At 43.7% G+C, this 25,770-nt stretch overlaps 1 pseudogene; it reads right to left on the bottom strand.

Annotated features, from left to right (window-relative positions):
* The window catches only part of LOC142217185 (transmembrane protease serine 9-like), a 38,361-nt pseudogene extending 20,165 nt beyond the window's left edge, over nucleotides 1–18,196 (bottom strand).
* Nucleotides 18,197–25,770: the final 7,574 nt, after the last annotated feature.

The raw sequence follows: 25,770 nt of genomic DNA, 5'->3' as shown, positions 1-25,770 counted from the left end.
AGTAGCAAGAAATGAGGGTATTTGTATTCCCAATATACTCTTTGAATTCCCAGTCAGACAATGGCACTGTATACCAGTAGTAAAAATTGTGGGTGCACGTAACCCCAATATATTCTTTGAATTCCCAGTCAGACACTGGCACTATATGGCAGTAGCAAGAAATGAGGGTATTTGTATTCCCAATATATTCTTTGAATTCCCAGTCAGACAATGGCACTGTATACCAGTAGTAAAAATTGTGGGTGCACGTAACCCCAATATATTCTTTGAATTACCAGTCAGAAACTGGCACTATATGGCAGTAGCAAGAAATGAGGGTATTTGTATTCCCAATATATTCTTTGAATTCCCAGTCAGACAATGGCACTGTATACCAGTAGTAAAAATTGTGGGTGTATATAGCCCCAATTCTATTGCTAGGGGACTTGCAGGGTATTTCTGGGGTGAAGGTGGGGGGGCACACCGTTGGAACGGGTATCGGGGTATATATCGGGTATACGGGAATACACTGACAGTGTATTCCATTCAGGATCCTGGGAAAGCTGGGTTGCGGCGATTGAGCCCGTCAGTGCCACGTTACACTGACAAGCTTCTCCCTGGAATTTAGCTCTTACAAGAGCTGTTGGTTGTCTTCTCCTTCCTATCCTAGCCTGTCCCTGCCTACCCAGAATCTAAGCCCTAGCTAGCTGGACGGAAACCTCCGTCCTCGGTGAATTGCAAGCTCAGAATGACGCGAAGCTGGGCGTCGCTGTTCTTTTAAATTAGAGGTCACATGTTTTCGGCAGCCAATGGGTTTTGCCTACTTTTTTCAACGTCACCGGTGTCGTAGTTCCTGTCCCACCTACCCAGCGCTGTTATTGGAGCAAAAAAGGCGCCAGGGAAGGTGGGAGGGGAATCGAGTAATGGCGCACTTTACCACGCGGTGTTCGATTCGATTCGAACATGCCGAACAGCCTAATATCCGATCGAACATGAGTTCGATAGAACACTGTTCGCTCATCTCTAATCATTAATATTATGCAACAAATTCCACATTTCCAATAATGATCTTTCCCCGGTGAATTATTAGGGGGCATTCACACGGAGTAACGCCGGGCGTGTACCACAGCTGTACACGCCGGCGTTACGGCAGACTGCCGAACACTTCCTATTCACTTCAATGGGAGCACTCGTAAATGCCGCTGTTACGAGCGCTCCCATTGAAGTGAATGGAAAGTGTTCGGCAGTCTGCCGTAACGCCGGCGTGTACAGCTGTGGTACACACCCGGCGTTACTCCGTGTGAATGCCCCCTTAATGGCCAATACCAATTCTTCATTAGATTTTTCTCTTATGGATTTTAATGGATTGGTAATTGGATAAACCATAGAGCATGATGGGCAGGGAGGGGTCCGAGCTCTTGGGCACTATGACTGGAATCTATACATCTCAGTACGCCAGTTTTCCTGGAGTACATTTGGTCACATTTTTTGGTACATGTCCATTTTGTGACAAAAAATGTTTCGCTTGGTCTACCTTATGACTTGATCATCACTTTTGAGAAAATTGGTCGGAGTGGGACAATGATGAATGCAGAAGAGCCATGGCCCAACACATCTGGTATGACTTGCACCAGAAAACTGGTGAAATTCCAATTGCGATATACAGGGTTCTCCTGAGATTTGCCAGAATTAGTAGAAGCCTTAGGCCTCTAGTCTTAAAGGAAGTGTATCACCAAAAAATTGTCTATTTTTTGGATTTTTTAAAAAATATTTTTTATTTTCATGACTTATCTGCTGGATATGTTGTCTGTATCTGACTTGGTGCCCGAATCACATGAACAGCAGCTGTTCCGGCAGTCTCCAGGAGGAAAGGAATAAGACTGTAAGTAGGAAACACCAGTCTTATTAATTTCTTTCCCCATCCCCCATGTTGAGATCACTGTACTTTAACCCCTTCTAATCAGACTACCGTTTATCATCTCAGGCACAATGAGAATATTTGAGTCTTCAGCAATTATAGGCAGTTTTCCAGTGACTTTGTCTTCTGATATCACAAAACACTCGTACAGTGACGTCTTATCAAGGGTATACCTTTCATAGAATTGCGTAGTAAGCAATTTACAATATCTATAACAGCTGAACTTCTAGAAATAGATAATCTGTTCATATGATTAGGACACGTTTATGAGGATGAGCAACAAGATGTAAATCACACGAGGGAGATCTCATCGGATATGAACAAAGAAAGGGAACTTGTATTAAAACACATGACCGGGAACTCGGGGAACTACCTGAACTAGCAGTAAAATATTACAGTCTCTATTTTTGGTAGTCTTTGAGTAAAGGCAGATATTTTTGGATGTCGATAACTTCAACCTGGAACAAGATGTGTACAAGATGTTTACAGTATACAGCTTCCACTTCCATATACTGTAGTGGTTATACCAGGGACTGTAGCTTTGTACTTTGTATAGGGCTTCTGGCAGTAGAGTCAACCGTGGTGTAAGAGTGTCAGACCCCCACAAATCTCATACTAATGCCTTGGTTTTTGGACAAGCCCTTTAAGGAGCCTTCCACGTATCAGAGATGTCATCCATAAATTATGTAATAACTGATGGTGTATCATAGTCATGCCAGAAAGACCACCCAATGACCCATGGCTCCCACTCAAATTCACAAAGTCAGATCATTGGGGCTTTGAGAGGCCGAAGACTGGAGAGAAAGAACGCAGGTGGGCCAACAAAACAAAATAGTAGACCTCCAACTCTACAAGACAAACTCACCAATAACTGTACCAACTCTTTGTCTAATGTACATAAATCTGTGTGAATACGTTTACTGAGGACAAGGAGAAGATGTAAATCACATATGGGTAATCTCTACTGGAGGTAACCCTGGGTCTTAGACTTAGACTGGGACTTAGACTGGGACTTAGATGGATCAATTGAAGAACAGACACTGAAAACCAAAGAAGCCATTCTAAAATTCCCAACGCAATCAATAGGAGGAAGTAACAAAATTCCAATATTTAATACAAACATGTTTTGCAGGAATGTAGAGATTTCAAAAAGTTCTGCAAATAAATCTACTGATCAGAAACCATATGAATTTCCAATCTCATGACCATCTCTGGACATGTAGCACTATCTGCACCTTTGGAAACTGAAGTTCTAGATATTCAGGAGATGGAGTGATGTAAAGCACAATACTTAGTAGTGGATGGAGGGGTGTAAAGCACATTGCCTAATGTCAGATGGAGGGGTGTAAAGTACAATATCAAGTATCAGATGGAGTGGTGTAAAGTACAATGCCAAGTATCAGATGGAGCGGTGTAAAGTACAATGCTAAGTGTCAGATGGAGGAGTGTACAGCACAATACCAAATGTCAGATAGAGTAATATAAAGCACAATGAGAAGCATCGGATGGAGCGGTGTAATGTACAATGCCAACACTGGACTCTGGAGCAGTGGAAATGTGTTCTGTACACTGACAAATCACATGTCTCTACTTGGCTTCTGATGGACCACTTTGGGTTTGGTGAATGCCTGGAGAACATTGTCTGCCTGACTGTATTGTTCCAGCTCTAATGTTTGGTGGAGAATATTCAGATTGTCCTTCCTAAATTATTACCAAGGATTAGTATATTTGCCTCTGTTTCTATGACTGTCTTGCTTCAAAAACTTATTTGTTATAACATTTGACCATTTCTTAGCTTTTTATTTAAATTATTTTGAGAAAACATTTGTCATCAGTTCTTCTATTCTCCATCTCGGTGGCTGCACAAAGTGGACCAGAGCGTTGCATCTGTAGACTCCTCGTAGAGTAGAGCTGTTCCCTCTTCTACTGTATTTCCACAATAGGTTCTTCTGCCTTTATTAATACTGGCGTACCATGGAAGCAATTCATCAGTACATTTACACTAAGCATTTTTGTTATAGCTTTGCCATGAATTTTAGAAAACAGTTTAACACAAGGGTGTTGTGAAGACTGTGCTAACCCACATGCAGAAGAAGCTGGACTGCCAATACGAGGTCTATGCAGACTGGATGCCTAGGTCACCACCGATCGTAAAAAACAGTTCTAGTGCAGCAGAAAACAGGTGGTCAATAGTAATGCCGATGCCATAAACACAGAGGATAGAGTAAACCGAGGAGTAGATGAGGATCTGGGCATAGTAACCAGAGGAGTAGATGAGGATCTGGGCATAGTAACCAGAGGAGTAGATGAGGACATGATATCTGTAACTACATATGAGTAGATCCAGGTGTAGTAGTCAGGGACATAGGTATAAACTCCTGGCCGGTTACGCAGGGCACAATCTGTTCCCCAACTTACAATACCAACTTGATACCAAACCCCATTGATTCTACAGACCAGAGGTCCTCCGGAGTCACCCTGAAATCAAGAATGATAGTCCAATAAATAACATGATTAGGCGAATACTAAGAACGGTGATTAGAGATGAGCGAACAGTGTTCTATCGAACACATGTTCGATCGGATATCAGGGTGTTCGCCATGTTCGAATCGAATCGAACACCACGTGGTAAAGTGCGCCAAAATTCGATTCCCCTCCCACTTTCCCTGGCGCCTTTTTTGCACCAATAACAGCGCAGGGGAGGTGGGACAGGAACTACGACACCGGGGGCATTGAAAAAAATTGGAAAAAGTCATTGGCTGCCGAAATCAGGTGACCTCCATTTTAGACGAATAGTGGATTTCAAATCCGGGTCATATGAGACTGTGAACTTTGTGACTATGAGACAGGGATAGCTGTACAGGCAGGGATAGCTAGGGATAACCTTTATTTAGGGGGGAATGTTATTAAAAATAACTTTTTGGGGCTCTATCGGGTGTGTAATTGTGATTTTTGTGAGATAAACTTTTTCCCATAGGGATGCATTGGCCAGCGCTGATTGGCCGAATTCCGTACTCTGGCCAATCAGTGCTGGCCAATGCATTCTATTAGCTTGATGAAGCAGAGTGTGCACAAGGGTTCAAGCGCACCCTCGGCTCTGATGTAGCAGAGCCGAGGCTGCACAAGGGTTCAAGCGCACCCTCGGCTCTGATGTAGGAGAGCCGAGGGTGCACTTGAACCCTTGTGCACCCTCAGCTCTGCTACATCAGAGCCGAGGGTGCGCTTGAACCCTTGTGCACACTCTGCTTCATCAAGCTAATAGAATGCATTGGCCAGCGCTGATTGGCCAATGTATTCTATTAGCCTGATGAAGTAGAGCTGAATGTGTGTGCTAAGCACACACATTCAGCTCTACTTCATCGGGCTAATAGAATGCATTGGCCAGCGCTGATTGGCCAGAGTACGGAACTCGACCAATCAGCGCTGGCTCTGCTGGAGGAGGCGGAGTCTAAGATCGCTCCACACCAGTCTCCATTCAGGTCCGACCTTAGACTCCGCCTCCTCCGGCAGAGCCAGCGCTGATTGGCCGAAGGCTGGCCAATGCATTCCTATGCGAATGCAGAGACTTAGCAGTGCTGAGTCAGTTTTGCTCAGCTACACATCTGATGCACACTCGGCACTGCTACATCAGATGTAGCAATCTGATGTAGCAGAGCCGAGGGTGCACTAGAACCCCTGTGCAAACTCAGTTCACGCTAATAGAATGCATTGGCCAGCGCTGATTGGCCAATGCATTCTATTAGCCCGATGAAGTAGAGCTGAATGTGTGTGCTAAGCACACACATTCAGCACTGCTTCATCACGCCAATACAATGCATTAGCCAGTGCTGATTGGCCAGAGTACGGAATTCGGCCAATCAGCGCTGGCTCTGCTGGAGGAGGCGGAGTCTAAGGTCGGACCTGAATGGAGACTGGTGTGGAGCGATCTTAGACTCCGCCTCCTCCAGCAGAGCCAGCGCTGATTGGTCGAGTTCCGTACTCTGGCCAATCAGCGCTGGCCAATGCATTCTATTAGCCCGATGAAGTAGAGCTGAATGTGTGTGCTTAGCACACACATTCAGCTCTACTTCATCAGGCTAATAGAATACATTGGCCAATCAGCGCTGGCCAATGCATTCTATTAGCTTGATGAAGCAGAGTGTGCACAAGGGTTCAAGCGCACCCTCGGCTCTGATGTAGCAGAGCCGAGGGTGCACAAGGGTTCAAGTGCACCCTCGGCTCTCCTACATCAGAGCCGAGGGTGCGCTTGAACCCTTGTGCAGCCTCGGCTCTGCTACATCAGAGCCGAGGGTGCGCTTGAACCCTTGTGCACACTCTGCTTCATCAAGCTAATAGAATGCATTGGCCAGCACTGATTGGCCAGAGTACGGAATTCGGCCAATCAGCGCTGGCCAATGCATTCTATTAGCCCGATGAAGTAGAGCTGAATGTGTGTGCTAAGCACACACATTCAGCACTGCTTCATCACGCCAATACAATGCATTAGCCAGTGCTGATTGGCCAGAGTACAGAATTCGGCCAATCAGCGCTGGCTCTGCTGGAGGAGGCGGAGTCTAAGATCGCTCCACACCAGTCTCCATTCAGGTCCGACCTTAGACTCCGCCTCCTCCAGCAGAGCCAGCGCTGATTGGCCGAATTCCGTACTCTGGCCAATCAGCACTGGCTAATGCATTGTATTGGCGTGATGAAGCAGTGCTGAATGAGTGTGCTTAGCACACACATTCAGCTCTACTTCATCGGGCTAATAGAATGCATTGGCCAATCAGCGCTGGCCAATGCATTCTATTAGCGTGAACTGAGTTTGCACAGGGGTTCTAGTGCACCCTCGGCTCTGCTACATCAGATTGCTACATCTGATGTAGCAGTGCCGAGTGTGCATCAGATGTGTAGTTGAGCAAAACTGACTCAGCACTGCTAAGTCTGCATTCGCATAGGAATGCATTGGCCAGCCTTCGGCCAATCAGCGCTGGCTCTGCCGGAGGAGGCGGAGTCTAAGGTCGGACCTGAATGGAGACTGGTGTGGAGCGATCTTAGACTCCGCCTCCTCCAGCAGAGCCAGCGCTGATTGGCCGAATTCCGTACTCTGGCCAATCAGCACTGGCTAATGCATTGTATTGGCGTGATGAAGCAGTGCTGAATGTGTGTGCTTAGCACACACATTCAGCTCTACTTCATCGGGCTAATAGAATGCATTGGCCAGCGCTGATTGGCCGAATTCCGTACTCTGGCCAATCAGCACTGGCTAATGCATTGTATTGGCGTGATGAAGCAGTGCTGAATGTGTGTGCTTAGCACACACATTCAGCTCTACTTCATCGGGCTAATAGAATGCATTGGCCAATCAGCGCTGGCCAATGCATTCTATTAGCGTGAACTGAGTTTGCACAGGGGTTCTAGTGCACCCTCGGCTCTGCTACATCAGATTGCTACATCTGATGTAGCAGTGCCGAGTGTGCATCAGATGTGTAGTTGAGCAAAACTGACTCAGCACTGCTAAGTCTGCATTCGCATAGGAATGCATTGGCCAGCCTTCGGCCAATCAGCGCTGGCTCTGCCGGAGGAGGCGGAGTCTAAGGTCGGACCTGAATGGAGACTGGTGTGGAGCGATCTTAGACTCCGCCTCCTCCAGCAGAGCCAGCGCTGATTGGCCGAATTCCGTACTCTGGCCAATCAGCACTGGCTAATGCATTGTATTGGCGTGATGAAGCAGTGCTGAATGTGTGTGCTTAGCACACACATTCAGCTCTACTTCATCGGGCTAATAGAATGCATTGGCCAGCGCTGATTGGCCAGAGTACGGAATTCGGCCAATCAGCGCTGGCTCTGCTGGAGGAGGCAGAGTCTAAGATCGCTCCACACCAGTCTCCATTCAGGTCCGACCTTAGACTCCGCCTCCTCCAGCAGAGCCAGCGCTGATTGGCCGAATTCCGTACTCTGGCCAATCAGCACTGGCTAATGCATTGTATTGGCTTGATGAAGCAGTGCTGAATGTGTGTGCTTAGCACACACATTCAGCTCTACTTCATCGGGCTAATAGAATGCATTGGCCAATCAGCGCTGGCCAATGCATTCTATTAGCGTGAACTGAGTTTGCACAGGGGTTCTAGTGCACCCTCGGCTCTGCTACATCAGATTGCTACATCTGATGTAGCAGTGCCGAGTGTGCATCAGATGTGTAGTTGAGCAAAACTGACTCAGCACTGCTAAGTCTGCATTCGCATAGGAATGCATTGGCAAGCCTTCGGCCAATCAGCGCTGGCTCTGCCGGAGGAGGCGGAGTCTAAGGTCGGACCTGAATGGAGACTGGTGTGGAGCGATCTTAGACTCCGCCTCCTCCAGCAGAGCCAGCGCTGATTGGTCGAGTTCCGTACTCTGGCCAATCAGCACTGGCCAATGCATTTCTATGGGGAAAAGTTAGCTTGCGAAAATCGCAAACTGACAGGGATTTCCATGAAATAAAGTGACTTTTTTGCCCCCAGACATGCTTCCCCTGCTGTCCCAGTGTCATTCCAGGGTGTTGGTATCATTTCCTGGGGTGTCATAGTGGACTTGGTGACCCTCCAGACACGAATTTGGGTTTCCCCCTTAACGAGTTTATGTTCCCCATAGACTATAATGGGGTTCGAAACCCATTCGAACACTCGAACAGTGAGCGGCTGTTCGAATCGAATTTCGAACCTCGAACATTTTAGTGTTCGCTCATCTCTAACGGTGATCATTAACGTGCAAAAAGTATTAGGCAGGGTGGATAAAAATCTACAAATGCTTTCAGAAATAGAAGGGTTAAGAATTTATTTATTTTTTTTTAAAAAGAAAAGGGAAATGTAAATCACATGAATATTTGGAGTGTGATATTTGTTTTTTACCTTCCAACAATTCTACTGGGTATACTAGCAGACAGTTTTTGGCAGAACTCGGCAGGGAGGTTGTTCCCGCCATCTTGGAGAACTAAGCACAGATCTTCTATAGATGAAGGCTTCCTCCAATCCTTCTGTCTCTTCATCCCAGATAAACTGAATGATATTGAGATCAGGGCCATATCTGTGTGGGACATATCATCACTTCCAGGACTCCTTCTCCAAAGGACAAAGGTCACATTGATGGGATTTAAATTTCTCTTTTCTTCATTCACTTCATTGTTTTAATTGACAAAATTTCCATGGTGCTGTACATTATTATATTAATTCCATGGTGCTGGACATTATTATATTAATGTCATGGTGCTGTATATTATTATATTAATTCCATAGTGCTGTACATTATTATATTAATTCCATGGTGCTGTACATTATTATATTAATTCCATAGTGCTGTACATTATTATATTAATTCCATGGTGCTGGACATTATTATATTAATGTCATGGTGCTGTATATTATTATATTAATTCCATAGTGCTGTACATTATTATATTAATTCCATGGTGCTGTACATTATTATAGTAATTCCATAGTGCTGTACATTATTATATTAATTCCATGGTGCTGGACATTATTATATTAATGTCATGGTGCTGTATATTATTATATTAATTCCATAGTGCTGTACATTATTATATTAATTCCATGGTGCTGTACATTATTATAGTAATTCCATAGTGCTGTACATTATTATATTAATTCCATGGTGCTGGACATTATTATATTAATGTCATGGTGCTGTATATTATTATATTAATTCCATAGTGCTGGACATTATTATATTAATTCCATGGTGCTGTACATTATTATATTAATTCCATAGTGCTGTACATTATTATATTAATTCCATGGTGCTGAACATTATTATATTAATGTCATGGTGCTGTATATTATTATATTAATTCCATAGTGCTGGACATTATTATATTAATGTCATGGTGCTGGACATTATTATATTAATTCCATAGTGCTGGACATTATTATATTAATTCCATAGTGCTGTACATTATTATATTAATTCCATGGTGCTGGACATTATTATATTAATGTCATGGTGCTGTATATTATTATATTAATTCCATGGTGCTGGACATTATTATATTAATGTCATGGTGCTGTATATTATTATATTAATTCCATAGTGCTGGACATTATTATATTAATGTCATGGTGCTGGACATTATTATATTAATTCCATGGTGCTGGACATTTGAGGGTTTACATACAGTACACAAAGTGTACAAAACAAATACAATACTAACAATGATCAATTGGCACAGTGGGATAGAGGTCCCTGCCCGGAAGGGCTTGCAATCTATGAGGGAAGAGGGGTAGAGACAGAAGGTGAGGGGAGAGACTGTTAGGATGGTGGTATGGTGAAAATACTGTTATTGGAGGTTGGAGGCCTTCCTGAATAGGTGAGTTTTCAGGTTCTTCTTGAAGCCTGTGATTGTGGGGGTCAGTCTTATGTGTCATGGTAGTGAGTTCCAGAGTATGGGGGATGAACAGGAAAAATATTGGAGATGGTTGTGCGAAGAGTAGATAAGAGCAGAGGAATAGGAGGTCTTGGGAGGATTGGGCGTTACGTGTGGGCAGGTAGCAGGAGAGTAGGTCAGAGATATATGGAGCGGACAGGTTGTGGATAATTTTGTATGTCAGACTTAACATCTTGAACTTGCTGGGAAATGGTGATGGGATTGGTAGAGCGGAGCGGCTGATAAAGAACAGGGGGAAAGGTGTACGGTATTAAGTGAGCGGCACAGTTTCAGGTGGAGGGGAATGAGAGCATTTGGTGAGAGGCTGTGGAGAGGGGCGTCAAAGTAGTCAAAGCAGGAGATTATGAAGGCATGGACAAGTATTTTTGTAGGTTCAGAGGTGAGGAAGGAGCGTATCTTATGGATGTTCTTGAGTGGAGGCGGCAGGAGGTGTTGAGGGTTTGGAAGTATGGCTTAAAGGAAAGGTCAGAGGAAAATGTTTGTTTTGGTACCGTGTTAGCCAGTGGTTATAAAATATAAAAAACAAAAAAACTTTGCAAGTCTTCAGTAGATGATACCTTTTTTAATGGCTAACTCATAATGATGACAGAATATAACATTTCAAAGCTTCCTCTGAGCTTCTTCTTCAGATATAACTGAAGAAGAAGCTCAGAGGAAGCTTCAAAACGTTATATTCTGTCATCATTATGAGTTAGCCATTAAAAAAGGTATCATCTACTGAAGACTTGCAAAGTTTTTTTGTTTTTTATATATTAGGAAAGGTCAGAGTCAAAGATTATCCCAAGGCAGCGGATCTGTGGGACTGGGATAGGTGTGGTCCCATTAACTTTGACAGATGGGTCAGGTAGAGGGGCTGTGCGAGGTGGGATGAAGGTGATGAGTATACTTAAGTCACCTACCTGGCAGGAGTCCTTCTGTCCAGCCTGGTACCCAGCACAGATCTGATCAGTTGGTATGATTCGTTCATTGGCACTGATGACGGAATTGATGTGGTACATCTGATCACAGGCCCTATTACTGATAATAGGCACCATGACCTGCTGGAGAGTCTGTGGGTATGGAAGATTCACTACAAAAAAGAAAAGGAACGGTCAATGTCATGTGCTATACACAATACAGTATCATAAAGTCTTAGGACCAAGCTCAAGAAATGGTGAACGTCGACCTACAAGAATCATATTGACCACTATAGTATGATTTTTCTTGGTGGACAAAGAAGATCTGTTTAGTACTCTGGGATAATACACAGTCCAGTAATATTAATGTGACCACCTGTCAAAGTCCAGAATAATCACCTTTGGCAGAGCGGACCGCTGCGAGACGTGCAGGAAGAGAGGGGATGTTGTGATGATATCACTGGGATGTTGAGCCATGCCAACTTCAGTGCCATGACCAGCTGCGCTAGGTTATGCAGTTGAGCATTCATGGCATGAACAACCTGATCAAGGTGGTCCCAAAGATTCTCAATTGGGTTCAAGTAATGGGAAATTGGTTGGCCAAGGGAGTACGGTAAACTCATCCTGGTGCTCCTCCAACCACGCACGTACACTGCGAGCTTTATGACATGTCGCATTGTCCTGCTGGTAGATGCCATCATCCTGAGGAAAAACAATTTGCATGTAGGGGTGAACATGGTCCACAAGGATAGATGCATACTTGTGTTGATCCATCTTACCTTCCACAATGATCAGTGCACCCAGATGGCTGATGACACGTGCCTTCTGCGATTGGTTATATAACGTTGACGTCAAAAGTAGGAGGTGGTCACATTAAAATGACTGGACTGTGTACCACACTAAACTGGTACAGGATGGGAAATATTGGCTATGTGATGTCCTGATATATAGCCTAGGTACATATTGTAAGGATTGGAGTCAGGGTCAGGCAGTGCAAAGTGACACAGCTGGGAAAGCAACACTGTGCAACTAATGACAAAAGGGGTCGTAGGCCCTGCGGCTATGACTATGCTGTAATATCTGAGATGAGGCAGACCAATGCACTTCCTAATTGAAGTGTGCCTACCACGACTCCTTACGCTTCTATCCCGGCGGCTAGGATAAGGGGAGAGGAGGCCCTGAAAGTCCTAGGGACTGGAGTCACGGGGTCACACCTAAATAGAAAGCACAGTGTAAATGCAATGCAAAACAAAAGACTAAACAGCATGGAACCAGGGAGGACCACAAGTCCCAGCAAGACACAGAAGAGAAGGCGAGGTCAGACGAGCAAGAGGTCGAGCCAGGAGATAATAATAAAGGTACCGAATCAAAAGACAAGGGATAGTCAAAAATACAAGCCGGGATACAAACCAAGAAACATATGGAATACAAACAGACAGGGAAACAGACTGAGCAGGGGGACCAGGAAACACAAAGTGAATGGCTGGCAAGGATCCATGCCTGGGTGGGGTTTAAATAGCAGCAAAGAACACACCTGATGGCTAACGGCATGGAGACTGAAGGCAAGGAAAAGATTAACCCTTAATGACCTAAGCACACCCAATAGAACTCCTAACACGTCTCCCAGGGAGACGCCGCGCAGCAAGGAGACCGCGGCGACTCCGTATCCTGACACATATAGCCTAGGTGTTGTGTGGCCCTCTGAAACAGTCTGAAATATGATTTGCTTAGAATATTATGTGACTCCTGAGTTTCTTACCACCAGATCCTGTAGTGCCCCATCCAGTAACCCAGCAGTTGGTGCCTTCAGAAAAGTTCATAGATGTGGTTGGGACACACACTGGCAGGATGTACTCAGTATACGTAATAGGATTGGACAGTTCTATCAGGGCGATGTCCCCCGGGGTGGCCGATCCACTGTACAAGGTGTTCACAAAAATTCTTCGTACAGAGGACAGAAATTGATGAGCACTGGTATTCTGTAGCTGATACTGGCCAAGACCAACAATGTAGTCGGAAGCATTGCTAGAACTAAGGAGTGAAACCAAACACCATGTTACAAAATAGAAATATTTTACTCATGCAGCCCTTTGTCTAGAGCTAATGATGTCATCAAGTCAACCCAGTGATGTCACCAAGCACAGATTGGTAGACCATCTCCTTCTCAATTGAAGGCAATATATTCTACTAACAGATTCAATTATGTGTCCATTCTTTGGACCTCCCATCCAACCACCAAGTAAACATAGCAATCCTTTATACTAGGAGATCACTTCTTTCTACAGGCGATAAGGGGGAATACAAAGAATACGTGGAGACTCAAAACCATGGTTGTCATATATCCTTTCCCCACCCACCATCCTAATGACCATATTTTACTCTGTTTCACGTACAATGGCTCCAGTAAAATTCATTGTTGTCAGATTTACCACCTTAACATTTAGGACCACACTGGCAACTGAGTTTGTGCTGTAGACTAAGTCAATCCCTTCTACTACTTACAACATAAAGCAATGTGCGGCGGTGAGCACCCACTGGTTGGAGACCAAGGACCCACCACAGATGTGGGATCCTTTGTACTTCAGACTGATTTGCCATGGCCACGCTCCTTCATTCGCACTTGTGCCACCAACAATTCGATTACCAATCACTGGGATTCCACACGATGCTTCAATGGAAGGGGTGAAGATGGAGATGACTGGAGGAGGGGATAGAGTAACAAACATAATGGAATATTTAAGCTTTTACATTTCTCTTACTTGGTTGCATAAAAAGTTTCAATACTAGACCGTATACCCATGACCTAAACACATTATTCATTTTCATCATGCCTGTCCATAAAGCTAGACATGGTGACTTTGACTGCGACTCTCGTTGAGCGACCAAAGATCACCTTGATTCCTTCACTAATGTAAGTCACATTGAGACAGAGGATGTTGTGAATCAACTTCTAGTAGCAAAAAAAATATGCATTGCTCAATCTTTTGATTGATGAAAATGAGACTCCTTTTTAGTGAAGGAGTCTTAGGCAAGGCTTGTACCAGCACCCTGCCATCTCAGGTAGATATTGGGCCCACTCAAGCGGGCCCTCCGCTCAGCTGAGAACTGAAAACATCAGTTTTGGTAACAGTTATTTAGTCAGTCTCTTCATTTGCTAAAACTTGCTGTTGACCCTCCCCGACCCCCTGTCTGCTAATGTGTCCTCTTTGTGACCTTTGACCCCTTCTCCCCATTCCTTTCTGCTTTGGTCTTGGGGAAGAATATGCAAATCTGTCTTCCATGATGTAATTAGGAAGACAGAATCTCAGTGAAAATAGCCCAATAAAGGCTGCTCCCTTTAACATCATGCTCAACCTTCCAAGAGGCCTTTGGTTTGCAAAGTGCAGCCTTTATTGGGTTATTTCACTGAGATTCTGTCTTCCTAATTACATCAGGGAAGACAGACTTGCACATTCCAGTGAGCGCCCTCTATTGGTTTGCAACACTGAGGCACCTGACTTCCTAATTACATCATGGAAGACAGATTTGCATATTCTTCCTATAGTCCCTTGCAAAGTAGAGTGCTAAAGGCTTAATAAGTCTCCACACACCTATATGGTGGTCTCTCCCCAAGGAGTGACGATACCCCCCTTGCTTTGGTCTTGGCACTGTCTGGGTCAGCGCTGTGTATCATTTCTTGCTGTCTACCGATACACAGGAAATATTCGCTTCAGCCAATCACAGTGTTGACGTTCCTCAGCTAGTGATTGGCTGAAAGAGAATCTGTGAGCATTTCCTGTGTCGGACACTGGGTAGTATAGTGCAGCAGGAACCTGGGCAGGGTCTGAAATGGAGCAACAGGATATTGGGGCGAGGTAAACCTTTAATAGGTTAATGTGCCCTTATGCAGCCCTATTGAATCATTTTGATGAGCTGGAACACCCCTTAATGGAACAATGTTTTTTCCTTTCACACCTTCCAAGACCTATACCATATTTATTTCTCCATGACATAACTGTATGTTATATTTTTATTTGGCACCATTGGTAAACATATAAGATATTTTATTTTTGGGGGAGGGGAGAGGGAATCAGCAATTTCCCCATTTATTGTTTTATGTTTGTTTTGCTCTTTCAACATCCATTGTGTGTTATGAGCACTATGCATTTTCTGGGTGATTATGATTATGGCAATACCAGCTTTAGGCTAGGTTCACATCTGTGTTGAGGGATTCGAATGACACAGAACCAAACCACTAAAACAGCGGTTATTCGCGGACACCCGTAAGACGATCCACTGTAGGGTATCATGGGAAGAATATGCAAATCTGTCTTCCATGATGTAAGGTCGAACATGATGTTAAAGGGAGCACCATTTAGTGGGCTGCATGACTGAGGCACTGTCTTCCTATTTACATCATGGAAGACAGATTTGCATATTCTTCCCATGATCCCTTACAGAGGAGCGTCTATGGCTTAATAAGACTCCACACACCTACATGGTGGTCTCTCCCTAAGGAGTGACGACATCTCCTTAACCTTGTAAATTTGAGACACTTTTAGGTTACATTTCTCTTCTTCATAGTCTCTTTTCCAGTGTTTGGGAGATGAATTAGCACCAAAAAGCAATTCAGGGAATTATTGTTAGGGAATTGCTAGGACAGCAATTCCCCAGTAGCTGTTGAACCCTGGGACAGGACACAAGAGACAGTGAGCCCTAAGCTGAATCCCCCAACTGTCCCTTCCTATTGCCAGGCCTTATCCTACGTAATAGGCGGCAACCACAAAGACAGTCCCTCCCTGTATATGTGAAACACAAAACAGAGACAAGACGGACAACAACAAAGAGAGGTCAGCTAGCCAAGGGTCAGTAACAGTCGAGCGATGCAGTGCCAAATCAGAGTCCAAAAGAATAGTCAGTGAGGAAAGCCAAAGGTCAAGGATAAGAATGCAAGCCGAAATAGTGACAGTAAGGAGCAAGTATGCACAAGGCAATAGCAAGCACTGGTGTGAATGGGAGCCAAGGCTAAATAGGCAATGTCAATTATGTGTTAATTTAAAAAAAAAAAAATCCTGAAAAACATTTTGTAAATGGAAAAAACTTTTTTTTTTTTACTTGGCAACACTTTATTAAGTTTTTGTTTGCTACATTTTTACCCACTCTAATATACAATACTTTGCAAAACTTATGAACTCATGAACTGTCCCTCATAGACATCTATATATGCAATACCTCCAGGACATAAAGATCACGGTGATGTCATCACTTGCACATTCCTGACACTCCCTTTCATCCAACATTTACAAAAGAATTTGTTGATCCGTGTATTGTTATAAAGGTATCTACGTAGCAGAGACCCTGCCTCGGAGAAAAAATACAAAAATGCCACATAGCAAATTCTACAGTCCTTCAGTTTGGTGTCTACTCTAGTTTCCATAGAATAATGTCCGCATTCTGTAAGGTGACCGATATGGCCTCCATTATAGCTGCTACTGGGATGATCACCCAAATGTCCTAGAAATCGGAAAGTCAAATTGACCTTATAAAACAAGGCAGATGATGTGCTGGTTGTCATCACTTATTCTTTCATCACCATATTCATTAGGCAAATTGGATATTCAGCAGTCTAGGAATTGACAGTGATAGTCACATTTAGTGGTGCACGTTGTGGCTGGTGGGTTTATATGGGTCAGGATAGTCACCCAGAAGATTGTTAGAAATAATTTTTACATAGACACAATGGAAATCCAATTCAGTAAATAACTTTTAAAACCCCTTCTCCCAGGGACACCCCTAAGTCCTGATACTGGCAAAAATCAGGACTTTGTGAGGCCCCGCCGTAGGTGAAGAAGTTGTGCAGTCTGGTCTGGGGTCTGAATATTTAGATTTAACTTAGCGGATCTGTTTTCTGGATGTAGATGTTGGAGATTTCATATATATATATATATATATATATATATATATATATATATATATGGACATCACCTCTGCTAAAGCAATAATAGGTGTGACCACAAAATCCTAATATTACAATGTATTGTCTCACTCCTTACATGATGTCATGATGTCCTTAATGTGGTCAGGTTATCTTCTCATACATGTAATGTCCTCCTGATAACCAGCCAAGATGTCCTTATTGTGGTCGGGTTATCTTCTCATACATGTAATGTCCTCCTGATAACCAGCCAAGATGTCCTTATTGTGGTCGGGTTATCTTCTCATACATGTAGTGTCCTCCTGATAACCAGCCATGATGTCCTTATTGTGGTCAGGTTATCTTCTCATACATGTAGTGTCCTCCTGATAACCAGCCATTATGTCCTTATTGTGGTCGGGTTATCTTCTCATAAATGTAGTGTCCTCCTGATAACCAGCCATGATGTCCTTATTGTGGTTGGGTTATCTTCTCATACATGTAGTGTCCTCCTGATAACCAGCCATGATGTCCTTATTGTGGTCGGGTTATCTTCTCATACATGTAGTGTCCTCCTGATAACCAGCCATGATGTCCTTATTGTGGTCAGGTTATCTTCTCATACATGTAGGGTCTCTATCTGACAACGTGTTTGCAATGAGGACATCAAGGCTAAGATGGTTACAGAAAATCTTTAAAAGTGTGTAAATTATTTATCTATATTTGCAAAAATGTCAGCCTATTAATTGTCTACAAACTTATCTATGGATATGTTCATGGGAAAATCCCTTTAAGACCTCCAGAGAAGATCAATAAATTAGTAACATATTATATTATTGTAATTCCTGGAAACTATACTTCCTCTGTTTGGGACAATCTAATTCTCCATCTGTATACTGATAGAGATTGGATTAGAGATTGTCCTTTTATAAATCCCATTGAATGAGCCGGTGACTGTAGAAGTCACTTACCAGAGAGCAGCATGAAGATGGCCAGACACAGGACTCTGTTCATGGCTTCTTGGTTTTGTTGAGTCGCACCTTTTGGTTGCTGTTCACATAAAACATCTTTTGGTCAGGACGGCGGTGTGTGATGGCGTCTATAGCTCACACTGACTACAGCGCTACTGAGTCTCTCACCTCGTGCTCAGAATGTGGCTGGACCTGTTCCTGGGGAAACTCAACGTCATCACACAGCTGGGCAGCATTATTTTACTTTTCGCCATAGTTACATAGTATGAAAAATGACAAGTTCTGTCTTTCTCAATCTTTCATCTTATTTATAGCTAGTGTTGGATGAACCTTGTGAGATTCATTTCACCAAATATACGTGGGTTACATAGTGTCATAGTTAGTATGGTTGAAAAAAGTCATATGTCCATCAAGTTCTACCGGGGTTCATCCAAAATTTTAATTCTGGGGTGAACTTCTTTGGTCTGAGCCAAAATTGCTACTATTATACTCTGAAGTCTCTTCAGACCCCAGTGTATAATATGCAGAGGTCTAGGTGCGGTGAATAAACATAACAAATACTCTTATTCACCTCTCCTCCATCGCAGCACATGGCATCTTCTCTGGGTCTTTCCACCTTCCTAAATGACGCCAGCCACCCTGGAAAACTAATGATGTCTATGATTGGGCCTCAGAGGTCACGAGAATCGCTGCAACCTAATGGCGCTTGTGTCTAAGCCAAGGTATTGATGGACGCATTGTTGTCCATGAGCCCAGGAGAGGTGAGTATGACTGTTGGTTATATTTACTAGCTTAGCCTGGGCCTGCACTTATTATACCCTGGGGTCTGGAGAGACACTAGAATATAATAGTGGTTCATGGGTGGCAAACCTCAAAAATTTTGAGTTTGGCAAATCCCGAAATGTTTGGAAGATTATTACAAGATCGGTTTCTAAGCAAAATTTGCAACCAATTTTCTATCCTCTCATTATAATAATTTAGTTGACCACTGCTAACCCTCTCTAGGTCTCCAATATCCATTTTACAACATAAAGGTCCATTCACACGGAGTAAGTGCCGCGTGACCTGGCACGTATATGGCGTGTGAGATTTTGAGCACTGTAAAAGCTCCCATTGATTTCAATGGGAGCCTGGATCGTATACGCCGCGTTATTTTGCGGCCGTGATTTTGTGAATGGACCCTAAAGCTCAGAATTGAATTATACGTTTTGTGTAGCCTTCCAGATATTTATATGGGTAATATACAGTATTACATTGGTTTCTTATGCTTTTATCTGCTTCTTTCTCATATATTGTAGGGGACCTAAAAAAGATCATAAATAAAAGGGTTAATGAGACAACCCAGCAGGTGAAAACAGGAATGACTTATGGGTAAAAAGTGTAAGTAGATTTAATCTCCGACTTGGCAACGAGGGCCCCCGGACTTACAGCCCTAACTAACCTGACCAAAGGAGGTGTACAACACTGTCACTTCATCCTCTCATTAACCGATTCCCTGGAGGGTACCGTAAGTGGTCTTTGAGGAGATATTTACCTGGCTCATTTTTAGCAACTAGTCCCAATGGAGATACCCTCAAGTTGGGGAATGGTGGGGTTATCAAAAAGTCCCGACATCCTGCCCAACCCAACTCCAGATTCCATCTGTGCTGACGCCGCGGGTAATCGCCATCTAATGAAAGTTGGACAGGGAGTCAGTATCACTACCGCTTACAAGAGACCACTTGGGCGATCCCTTAGCCATGAAGTGCCCTCGGCTGTGCTTGCTGCAGTACAATCCCCAACTTCTTCTAGACTCCCCATAAATGCTTCTGGCGGATGAAGTCCTCCTACTTGTCATTGCTATAGCCTTGAGATACCTACTGGGGGACCACTGCAGAAGTCCCCCCTCCCCAACTCTACTTTCCCTAGATCAAGCCACCAAATTGCCCAGCAGCACTGCTTGAAATCCACACCACCTTTACACCCAACACCAGCGGCAGTAGCTGAAGGAATTTACCCGCCCCTGGCAAGAGTTCCATTCCCCACGGCCAACATGTGCGCATGCTGCAAGTCTGCTTTCTGTGGCTCCTGTGCTGCATGGGAAGAAGTCGCCATCTTGTGTCCCATCCTGAAGGAAGCACCCCCTCCCAGCTTTGCTGTCTACTGACAAATCCATCTGTGCACCCTGTCTTGATCTCGCCACTGTAATAAACCCAGTCCCTGTGTTCCGGGAGCACTCAGAGGCCCTATCTGATGGACTACTCTGTTCTTGTGTACCCCAAAGTGCCGATGACAAATTCTCAGAACTTGTCCTGCCAGAGGGTGTCTTGTCCCTTTGCAGTGTCGTCCTCTTCACCATCTTCAAGTCAGGTGGGCTGGGGTTGAGTCTGATCAAAGAGTGAGTGCAATGCTGTGGTTTGCTTCCCCCTTTAGGTGACAGCCCGCCTGACCTTACCCACAGTAGCTTTTGCCCTGTCCAACATCTCCTCAAGCCTAGAGTAACCAGAATAAGGTGCTCCAGGGAATCCGATATGTTTGCTGTTCTTCGTACTATACAAATGGATGAAGGTATGGCAACAACCCCACCTTGTCACTTTATTAAAATGCTCTTTACTCCCGTAGTCCTGCAGTCCCTTCCCTATACGGTTTGTGTCTTTACAGAACTTAAAATTTACTACACATGCAGTATCCACATTCATCCAGCAGAGGGCAGGCAATACAGATTGTCCAAATTGGGTCCTATTCACATCAAGTTTCTTCAAAAAGGACCAGATATTTTGAGACTTATGTAGTGAGCAAGGGGGTGCACGATGGTGGTGGTAGTCCAGGGCTGATGGGGGTAGTAGTCACGGTTATGTCACAGGCCTGAGTGGTATACAACCCTGTTCCCCTGTCACATACATGCACCTTTCCTATCACTTTAGCTGTTACTACAGTGTACAGGCTGGAATGACTTCTGTGACAAAGTCCAGTAACAACGGTTTTGAAGAACTTTACTTGAAAAATCTCTTGTGCATGCAATGTACAGATATCACAGTCTCTTTAGTAGCAAATAGCGGTATAGCTTTTACACTTATCACATGTAATTGCAGCACTTCAGTCACAGTCCCATATCTACTAGAATAGCAGGTATACAGATTCTAGGTAGATAATAGTTAATAGATATACAGTCCAGTGCAGCTTTAGCTCTGCCTTGGGAGATTCAACACAGCTTGGCTATACTGTGCAATGTGGTGCAAGAGAGTACTTACAGAGTAGGTGCTAGAGCAATGCCCTATAGCAGGGTGCTAAAGCGGTGAATCAACGACGTGGAAGCCGCTTAGGTTGGATCCAGCTGGGGAACCCATGAGAAGTGTGGATCCAGGCAGAGGACTTCTTTATCCAACAGGTTATTCCTTTGATTTAGGCCAATAGAATAGGATTAGACTTTAAGATGATCTCCCAGGCGCAGACTGGCAGGAATTCAGTAGTCGGGATGGACTGATAGTGGTATATAGCCCATGTGAGGTTCTGACCAGCCTGGAGCAATGCTGGCAGACATGTGGACTGGCTGGAAGCCAGGTTAGGGAGAGTTCATCACGGAGTAACATGCCGCGTGATGTGGCATGTAGACGCCACGTGAGCTTTTGCGGGCCGTTCACACTCCCATTGATTTCAATGGGAGCGTGGATCGTATACGCGGCACTATTTTGCGGCCGTGAACGCAGGGGCTGGACTGGCGACAAGTCTCAGCTCGCCCTAGAAGCAGCTTGTGCTCCTATAGGCTGAAAGCAAAACATGTGAATGAAGTTGCAAGATGCTCAAACATGTGGGTTTGCAAAGTTAAAACAAGGTGCAAAGCTAGTTAACCTCTACACTGCTGCAGACAATGCTAAGTGTATACTAAAAAATGCAGTAGAATATACAGCACACAAAAAGAATGTCTGATATTAGACATTCCTACCTGACAATATAAGAGATAATATGGTGACATAATGACTTTTTAAACAGAACATTAGCATCTTGTTCTGGGACACTGCACTGTCACCTGTGTTTTATGTTGTAAATCCTCACCACTATTGTTAATGGACACTTCTGCTTACTAATGTTTGGTAATTTTTTTTTTTTTTTTTTAGGCACCGCCCCCTGAGAGGCTGGCTGCCTTGATGCAGTGCTCCAAGCTGGGAGCAAACTTTTCTTTCCTTTTTCACTCTTTTTCTCTGTATCTTCAAGAATCCGGTAACCAAGCAATCTAGCACTATGAATTTAGCAACTATAAATCGAATGGAAGACCCTGTGGAGTTTTTTTTTTGTTCCTCTTGTTTCCATTGTAAAGCATGGACTCAAGACCTGGTTCAGCTGGTTTCCACATGTGCCTGTTACCATCCCCCCAGCTAGGACAGCATGGCTCAACATGCGGCATGGAAGAGAAACCTACATGGAAATGCAGACTTCTTCGTTCAAGGAGATGATTTCTGGTGTCAATTGCTGATGTGTGAAGATGCTACAGCTGACTGGTATTTCTTTCTATTACTGTGGACACGTGGGACTCTGTTACAGCCTGGGAACCATCACCCACCTACCCCAGGAGTTATGGAAACTTGGCAAGAGAGCAGCACCATGTATACCTGGATGGTCTCTGACTTCCTTGGGGCAGTAAACACTGTGGTAAGGAGGAGGAGGACGGCTTGTGATGAAGGACATTTGGGGCATTTTTTGTGGTTAAAAGGACAATAGTGCTGATGCAAGATACCGAACTATCAGCTGTGAGCAGGAGATCTCACCACCTACCAAAGGAACTGCCACATGTTATCATGATATATCCCCCACCTCTGCAAAATTTCTGCTTGTTATATCCACATGCTGTGACCCCCCTCCTCGTGTCCTACAACCAAGTCGGCTGTATTATTATTATTATTATTATTATTATTATTATAATTATTATTATTAACATCAATCTGCACTAAATGATCCTGCAGTGTGTCTGTGTTTCTTTCTTTTTTAGTTGCTATGATTCCTAGTATTACTCTATCTGCCATGAGCTTGTATGTGTTTCTCTCTTGTTATATACTACTGTACCATCTATGAAACTGTATCACTGAAATTTCCCCATTGTGGGACTATTAAAGGAATATCTTATCTTATCTTAATTGACATTCTTTTTACAGATATGACAAAAGTTTAAAAGTAATTCAATATATTTCTCATTCTTGGCCACTAGAGGGAGCATCACCTATGTAATGTATTGGAGGAGTTATCCTATGTATATGGATGGTGATGATCTATCCATAGGAGGGGTCATCAGTATCTGATGGTGGGGGGTACCTGGACCGATCAGTGACCCGGCAGCCTCTACCTGCCAGAGGATGTATACATGGTATAGAGCTGGACGTATCTCTGCTAGTATTCAAGTGAGAAGGAGCAGAGCTGCAGGTCCCCAGTGTCATAGTTGGGGTATGTTCACATGGCAGAAAATGGTTTCCATCATGCAAACTTCCACGCGGCTAGCCGTGACGGGATTCCGATGCAGTGCATTGTCGTTTTAAGACCCCAATGCCTGTCTGGAGCCCGGAGAGGTAAGTAACTGTGTTATTTATGTTACCTTACCTCTCCCGGGCGTCCGATCATTATACTCAGAGGTCTGAAAAGACTAACGGCCTATTAAGAAAACAAAAACGCAGCGGTAGCGGCTGTCGCCGGGCCCCTAATGTCCTGGGTCCTGTGGTAGCAGCTACCCTGGTAGTTATGGCACTGGCTGTGTGAGTGCTGTGCATGTAGGTGGCTGTTTGATGCGCATGCAGTAGAGCTGTGTTTCATATGTATATAGTTGAGGTTTGTGTGTGATATGTATGTAGTTAGCTGTGTGTGATGTACATGTAGTTGTGCAGTGTGTGTGATATACATGTAGTTGACTGTTTGATGTGCATGAAGTTAATCTGTGTGTGTGATATGTATGTAGTTGAGGTTTGTGTGTAGCTAGCTGTATGCAGGAACTGTATGTAGTTGAGCTGTGTGTGTAATATACATGTAGTTGTGCTGAGTCTGCTAGACAAGGATTCTTGTTGTCATCATATTACAATTAGAAATCATCCGTGTACTGTCTGGTGCATTGACATAGTACACACATGATGCTTCCTCTACTGGCCAACAATGGGAAATCTTCAGACTTATTTTTTTATTTTCATTCACAATTTTCTGAATTTCAGTTGCTGGAAATACAGAAAATAAAAATGTATTAAAAAATCCAAACATTAATAAACCGCAATTTTCAGTAATAAAATAATTTTGGTGACGCTTTCCCTATAGCAGCTTCCTAGTGATACTATTGTCAAAATCAATATAATTCACGTTAAAAACACTTTTAGTCAAGATATTTATTACCCATCCAAACACTAGGGGGAGTCCGCAGCATTAACCAGTCATGTGCCAGAGAATTAATCACATCTATCATTGTATGACTGACATGGCACAGAAGGTCTCACTTCAGAGGAACAGCATCCGAAATCTGACACTAGTACACCTGGCTTCACAGTGTATGTCCCAAGAAGCAGGGAGGAGGGTGCATGTGCAAGATTTCGGACACTGTCCCTCTTAAAAGTGAGATCTTTGTCACCAAGGCAATTAAACAACAATGGGTGCGGATAAAGCTCTGACTAGAGATGAGCTCATCTATTCCTAACAGATGTAATTTGTTATAAATGACATCATCATTGCAGTTCTACATATTGATGACATCACTTGGTTTTGACAATAGCAGGAATAAGAAGCCATTAGAGAGCACATAGAAGGCTGGTGGAGGTTTACAAAGTAAGATACAGGTGACAATAGAAGTGCGCTGTCAGGTAGGTATTTTTCTTTCTTACAGGGGAAACAAATTCACATAAATTGTAATGTGAATAGATACAAAAACAGGATGAAGACGACTGTCTCTGGCTTTGGCTCGACTGCCCCTTTCTTTAAGTGGTCCCTCAATGTTTTGGAATTGGATGGAGGACATTGTCTTTATTAGAATGGGCTCCATGAGGTGCTTCTTGCAGTTTGGGCTCTTCCATGACCTGAAGGTCTAGAGGAATGGTGATTTCCCTGACCCTAGATCCGGTGAGGACTCTGTGCATTAGCACCTTATGGCGAACTGTATTTCTAAGTTTAGATTGTGAGCCCTAATGGGGACAGGTAATAATATAAATAATAATGATCTGTACAGAGGTGCATATTAGACTCTCTGCATTAGTATGCCCTGAATGAGTTGTAATAACATCAATTTGTTTTATGAGCAAACCCTGCCAGAAACAGACTGACCTGTTAGATCGATGCTGTGAAAGTATTGACCTATGTCTTTTCAATGGTAAAAAGACTGTTGAAATATATGGAGATGTAGATACATTTATAATGTGGATAAATAAGAATACAGGATGAAGACGACCGTCTGTAGCTTTGGCTCGACTGCCCCTTTTTTTGAGTGGTCCCTCAATGTTTTGGAATAGGGCGGAGGACATTGTCTTCAATAGAATGGGCACCCTGAGGTGCTTCATGCAGTTTGGACCTGAAGGTCTAGAGGAATGGTGATTTCCCTGACTCTAGACCCAGTAAGGACTCTGTGCTTTAGCACCTCATGGCGAACTGTATTTCTAAGTTTAGATTGTGAGCCCTAATGGGGACAAGGAGTAATGTGAATGATGAGAATCTGTATTACAAAATATATTGCTTGTATCCCTGTCACCTTTCCTTACAATTCTAGA

This window comes from Leptodactylus fuscus, chromosome 8, assembly GCF_031893055.1.
Source record: "Leptodactylus fuscus isolate aLepFus1 chromosome 8, aLepFus1.hap2, whole genome shotgun sequence".
In the NCBI taxonomy this organism is placed as follows: domain Eukaryota; kingdom Metazoa; phylum Chordata; class Amphibia; order Anura; family Leptodactylidae; genus Leptodactylus; species Leptodactylus fuscus.
Note: the sequence above shows the minus strand (reverse complement) of the source record. Positions and strands in the feature narration are given on the sequence as shown.